Raw genomic sequence first — 7,093 nt, 5'->3', positions numbered from 1 at the left:
CAAAGAGGAAATTAAAAAATACCTAGAAACAAATGACAATGGAGATACAACGACCCAAAACCTATGGGATGCAGCAAAAGCAGTTCTAAGAGGGAAGTTTATAGCAATACAAGCCCACCTTAAGAAGCAGGAAACATCTCGAATAAACAACCTAACCTTGCACCTCAAGCAATTAGAGAAAGAAGAACAAAAAAACCCCAGAGTTAGCAGAAGGAAAGAAATCATAAAAATCAGATCAGAAATAAATGAAAAAGAAATGAAGGAAACAATAGCAAAGATCAATAAAACTAAAAGCTGGTTCTTTGAGAAGATTAACAAAATTGATAAACCATTAGCCAGACTCATCAAGAAAATAAGGGAGAAGACTCAAATCAATAGAATCAGAAATGAAAAAGGAGAAGTAACAACTGACACTGCAGAAATACAAAAAATCATGAGGGATTACTACAAGCAACTCTATGCCAATAAAATGGACAATCTGGAAGAAATGGACAAATTCTTAGAAATGCACAAACTGCCAAGACTGAATCAGGAAGAAATAGAAAATATGAACAGACCAATCACAAACACTGAAATTGAAACTGTGATTAAAAATCTTCCAACAAACAAAAGCCCAGGACCAGATGGCTTCACAGGCGAATTCTATCAAACATTTAGAGAAGAGCTAACACCTATTCTTCTCAAACTCTTCCAAAATATAGCAGAGGGAGGAACACTCCCAAACTCATTCTACGAGGCCACCATCACCTTGATACCAAAACCAGACAAGGATGTCACAAAGAAAGAAAACTACAGGCCAATATCACTGATGAACATAGATGCAAAAATCCTCAACAAAATACTAGCAAACAGAATCCAACAGCACATTAAAAGGATCATACACCATGATCAAGTGGGGTTTATTCCAGGAATGCAAGGATTCTTCAATATACGCAAATCTATCAATGTGATTAACCATATTAACAAATTGAAGGAGAAAAACCATATGATCATCTCAATAGATGCAGAGAAAGCTTTTGACAAAATTCAACACCCATTTATGATAAAAACCCTGCAGAAAGTAGGTGTAGAGGGAACTTTCCTCAATATAATAAAGGCCGTATATGACAAGCCCACAGCCAACATCATCCTCAATGGCGAAAAACTGAAAGCATTTCCACTAAGGTCAGGAACAAGACAAGGTTGCCCACTCTCACCACTCTTATTCAACATAGTTTTGGAAGTTTTAGCCACAGCAATCAGAGAAGAAAAGGAAATAAAAGGAATCCAAATCGGAAAAGAAGAAGTAAAGCTGTCACTGTTTGCAGATGACATGATACTATACATAGAGAATCCTAAAGATGCTACCAGAAAACTACTAGAGCTAATCAATGAATTTGGTAAAGTAGCAGGATACAAAATTAATGCACAGAAATCTCTGGCATTCCTATATACTAATGATGAAAAATCTGAAAGTGAAATCAAGAAAACACTCCCATTTACCATTGCAACAAAAAGAATAAAATATCTAGGAATAAACCTACCTAAGGAGACAAAAGACCTGTATGCAGAAAATTATAAGACACTGATGAAAGAAATTAAAGATGATACAAACAGATGGAGAGATATACCATGTTCTTGGATTGGAAGAATCAACATTGTGAAAATGACTCTACTTCCCAAAGCAATCTATAGATTCAATGCAATCCCTATCAAACTACCACTGGCATTTTTCACAGAACTAGAACAAAAAATTTCACAATTTGTATGGAAACACAAAAGACCCCGAATAGCCAAAGCAATCTTGAGAACAAAAAATGGAGCTGGAGGAATCAGGCTGCCTGACTTCAGACTATACTACAAACTACAGTAATCAAGACAATATGGTACTGGCACACAAACAGAAAGATAGATCAATGGAAGACTAGAACAAAAAATTTCACAATTTGTATGGAAACACAAAAGACCCCGAATAGCCAAAGCAATCTTGAGAACAAAAAATGGAGCTGGAGGAATCAGGCTGCCTGACTTCAGACTATACTACAAAGCTACAGTAATCAAGACAGTATGGTACTGGCACAAAAACAGAAAGATAGATCAATGGAATAGGATAGAAAGCCCAGAGATAAACCCATGCACATATGGTCACCTTATCTTTGATAAAGGTGGCAGGAATATACAGTGGAGAAAGGACAGCCTCTTCAATAAGTGGTGCTGGGAAAATTGGATAGGTACATGTAAAAGTATGAGATTAGATCACTCCCTAACACCATACACAAAAATAAGCTCAAAATGGATTAAAGACCTAAATGTAAGGCCAGAAACTATCAAACTCTTAGAGGAAAACATAGGCAGAACACTCTATGACATAAATCACAGCAAGATCCTTCTTGACCCATCTCCTAGAGTAATGGAGATAAAAACAAAAATAAACAAATGGGACCTAATGAAACTTCAAAGCTTTTGCACAGCAAAGGAAACCATAAACAAGACCAAAAGACAGCCCTCAGAATGGGAGAAAATATTTGCAAATGAATCAACTGACAAAGGATTAATCTCTAAAATTTACAGGCAGCTCATGCAGCTCAATAACAAAAAAATAAACAACCCAATCCAAAAATGGGCAGAAGACCTAAATAGACATTTCTCCAAAGAAGATATACAGACTGCCAACAAACACATGAAAGAATGCTCAACATCATTAATCATTAGAGAAATGCAAATCAAAACTACAATGAGATATCATCTCACACCAGTCAGAATGGCCATCATCAAAAAATCTAGAAACAATAAATGCTGGAGAGGGTGTGGAGAAAAGGGAACACTCTTGCACTGCTGGTGGGAATGTGAATTGGTTCAGCCACTATGGAGAACAGTATGGAGGTTCCTTAAAAAACTACAAATAGAACTACCATATGACCCAGCAATCCCACTACTAGGTATATACCCTGAGGAAACCAGAATTCAGAAAGAGTCATGTACCAAAATGTTCATTGCAGCTCTATTTACAATAGCCCGGAGATGGAAACAACCTAAGTGCCCGTCGTCGGATGAATGGATAAAGAAGATGTGGCACATATATACAATGGAATATTACTCAGCCATAAAAAGAAACGAAATTGAGCTATTTGTAATGAGGTGGATAGATCTAGAGTCTGTCATACGGAGTGAAGTAAGTCAGAAAGAGAAGGACAAATACCGTATGCTAACACATATATATGGAATTTAAGAAAAAAAAATGTTATGAAGAACCTAGGGGTAAAAGAGGAATAAAGACAGAGACCTACTGGAGAACAGACTTGAGGATATGGGGAGGGGGAAGGGTGAGGTGTGTTAGGGCGAGAGAGAGACATGGACATATATATAGTAACAAACGTAAGGTAGATAGCCAGTGGGAAGCAGCCGCATGGCACAGGGAAACCGGCTCAGTTCTTTGTGGCTGTCTGGAGGGGTGGGATAGGGAGGGTGGGAGGGAGGGAGACAAAGAGGGAAGAGATATGGGAACATATATATATGTATAACTGACTCACTCTGTTATAAAGCAGAAACTAACACACCATTGTAAAACAATTATACCCCAATATAGATGTTAAAAAAAAAAAAAAGAAAAAAAAAAAGAAACGTCCACACTCTTCTCCATAGTCGCTGTATCAATTTACATTCCCACCAACAGGGCAAGAAGGTTCCATTTTCTCCACAACCTCTCCAAAATTTATTGTTTGTAGATCTTTTAATGATGGCCATTCTGACAGGTGTGAGATGATATCTCATTGTAGTTTTAATTTGCATTTCTCCAATGATTAATGATGTTGAGCATTCTTTCATGTGTCTGTTGACAATCTCTATATCTTCTTTGTAAAAATGTCTATTTAGGTCTTCTGCCCACTTTTGGATTGGGTTGTTTGTTTTTTTGATATTGAGCTGCATGAGCTGCTTGTATGTTTTGGAGATTAATCCTTTGTCAGTTGCTTCATTTGCAAATATTTTTCTCCCATTCTGAGGGAGAATAATGTTCAAGTCACCTCTAAATTAAAAAAAAATAAGATAACCCTAGATTTTGACATAAAAATTATGTTTTAAAATATTTCACAAAACAAACAAATGATTAAACATTGATTGTGATGGAATAATTATACAGGAGGTGATATATTTGAGAAAATATGTTATAACATTTTATTTAAATATACTAATTAATTCTTATACACTCCCAAAATCACACATGAATAATAGGATGCTATTGAGATTTATGCTATGCCTAGGCAGTCTACATAGTTGGAAGACCATTAAGCATGATATACAGACACCAATAGATATAGTACATAGATTGTATTCTACTCCAATGCAGTAAGTCTGAATTTACAATCATATTTATTTCAAATATGATTTTCACTACAATAAAAATATCAATATATTTAAATATATTAATCAACTAATAGCCACATTCTTGTTCAATCTGCGTTTTAAACCAGTCACAACCCCACCTGGAGGATCTTTACAGAGCGCCAAAATATCACTAGTTTAAATAGACCTTATTTAGCAGGTAAGTTTCTGCTCACTTTCTACTTTTAGATTTGGTGTTTGCATAGCACAGAAGGAGCAACAGTAAATAGAACTCACTAAATAATGTATTTGTTTAGATTCCTTACCTAAAAATATATATTTCCATAATTCATGCAGAGCTATACCTCCACTTTCTCCAGACAACTGGTGGCTTAAATATAACAAGTAGAAGACAATTGATCAAACTCTTAATGCATTAAAGCAAAATAAAATCTCTAGGGGCTTCCTCAAGTAAAATCTGAGATAAGGATTATGTAAGGCATGCACTAGTTCTTTAAATATATATGCAACCTGAGAATAGATGATTTCAATACTCATGAATTAGTGGGTGGTAACTTTGAGTTAGTGTATTAGATATTAGATTCAGCAAGTTATATATCTAATTTAGAAGGTTAGCTTCTGGTTCAGAGGGTGATGTTTCACATTCAAGCAGGGCATCTAATTTAGCAGTTTATATAACTTACTCAATACATGATATACCTGATAAAGAAGGTGATCTATTTAATTCAACAGTTTGAAACTAGTATATCAGTTTCAAAATGTGACGTGATTTTTTCAGTAAGAAATTAACTTTACTCATAACTGATTTATCTATTTTAGCATGAAATATGCCATGTTCTGTAAGTTATTTATTTATATATATATGAATATGAATTTTATATTAATATAGATTTTCACTGCAAAATAATTCAGAAATTCTTGGATTATTTTGAATCTAGTTACTCTATTTCATTCATTTATACATGGGGTTTGCACAGATCACCCACTTCAGAATAATCAGGAATGCTTTTTATATTTTTAATAAATTTATATATTTATTATTTTTATTTTTGTCTGAGTTGGGCATTTCTGCACACAGGCTTTTCTAGCTGCAACGAGTGGGGACTACTCTTTGTTGCGGTGTTTAGGCTTCGCATTGCTGTGGCTTCTCTTGTGGCAGAGCACAGGCTCTAGGCATGCGGGCTTCAGTAGTTGTAGCATGTGGGCTCAGTAGTTGTTGCATACGGGCTTAGTTGCTCTGCAGTATGTGGGATCTTCCCAGACCAGGGCTCCAACACTTGTCCCCTGCATTGGCTAGTGGATTCTTAACCACTGCACCACCAGGGAAGTCCAAGGAATGCTTTTTAGAAGTGTAGATTCCTGAGACCCACTACAGACCTAATAAGGAGTAAGGTCCAATAGCTGCCTACATAAGGATCTGAGGTGATTTTTATGCACAGTGCTATGTTTTATAAAGTTTGAAAATTCTGAAATGTAAATAAAATTTATTAAAACCAAGAAGATGAAAATATGAGGATGTTCTAAACATGAAAAATAAATTTATGTTGCACTCTAAACTTCACATTTCCTTTGTTTCAATTATCACAACTCCTTGTCTTTTGTCTATATTACCTCTAACGTGGGATATAAAAATGCTGTGCAAAAGTCAGCTGTGACTGGCCTTACATAATGAAGTAAACTGATCATTTCTCCTTGTGGTCTGATTAAAAGATTGGATGTATTCAAAGTCTGAGAAGTGAAGTCTGCATTTCAGGGAATAGGAAAAAAAAGCAGTTACTGATACTTTTCCTTTTTTACTTTGATACTGTGTGGTTTCATATATCCCTATATGTAATTTACAGTAATCATTAATGTTCTACACTGCCTATTTCAGACTCCCTTCCAGGGTCACATTAGGATTTTATTTTCCAGACTCATTAACCGAATTGTTGTATAGCCACATGGCTTGGTTTGGCCAATAAAATATGAGGAGAACTGATATAATATATATCTTCTATGTGGAAGCTTTAACCACTAGCATGTGTAGGTTTCCCATCCTTCCCCCTTCCTAATGAAGATGTTTATTGGTATTATCTTGTCCCTTTTCAATCATCATAAATTGAGTATGTGCAGGAAAGAGATAATTTTTCTTTATATTTTATTTTTTTTTCACATAAGGGTCACATATAGGTCTGATATAGAGATTATCTGTGCCTAATTCAGACATCTTGGATTTAGAGCTTGACATAGTCACCAGATGAGATTTTTGTGTTGCCCTCCCTGAGACTGTAGTGAAAATATTACATGTGAAGGAAGAGAATGAGCTGAATCTTTTGTGAACAGCCTCTATGGAGAACAGTAAGGAAGTTCCTTAAAAAATGAAAAGTAGAGTTGCCATATGATCCAGCAATCCCACTCCTGGGCGTATATCTGGATAAAATTATAATTTGAAAATGTACATGCACCCCAATATTCATAGCAGCACTATTTACAATAGCCAAGACATGGAAACACAACCTAAATTCCAACAACAAATGAATTGATAAATAAAATGTGGTATATGTATACAATGGAATATGATTCAGCCATAAAAAAATGAACTAATGCAATTTGCAGCAACATGGATGGACTTAGAGATTATCATATTAAGTGAAGTAATTCAAAGAGAGAAAAACAAATGTCATATGATATCACTTATATGTGCAATCTAAAATATGATACAAATGAACTTATTTACTGAACAGAAACAGACTCACAGACATAGAAAACAAACTTATGGTTACCAAAGGGAAAG

This window comes from Lipotes vexillifer, unplaced genomic scaffold (genome assembly GCF_000442215.2).
Source record: "Lipotes vexillifer unplaced genomic scaffold, Lipotes_vexillifer_v1.1 scaffold8, whole genome shotgun sequence".
Lineage (NCBI taxonomy): Eukaryota > Metazoa > Chordata > Mammalia > Artiodactyla > Lipotidae > Lipotes > Lipotes vexillifer.
This window is presented reverse-complemented; position numbering follows the sequence as displayed.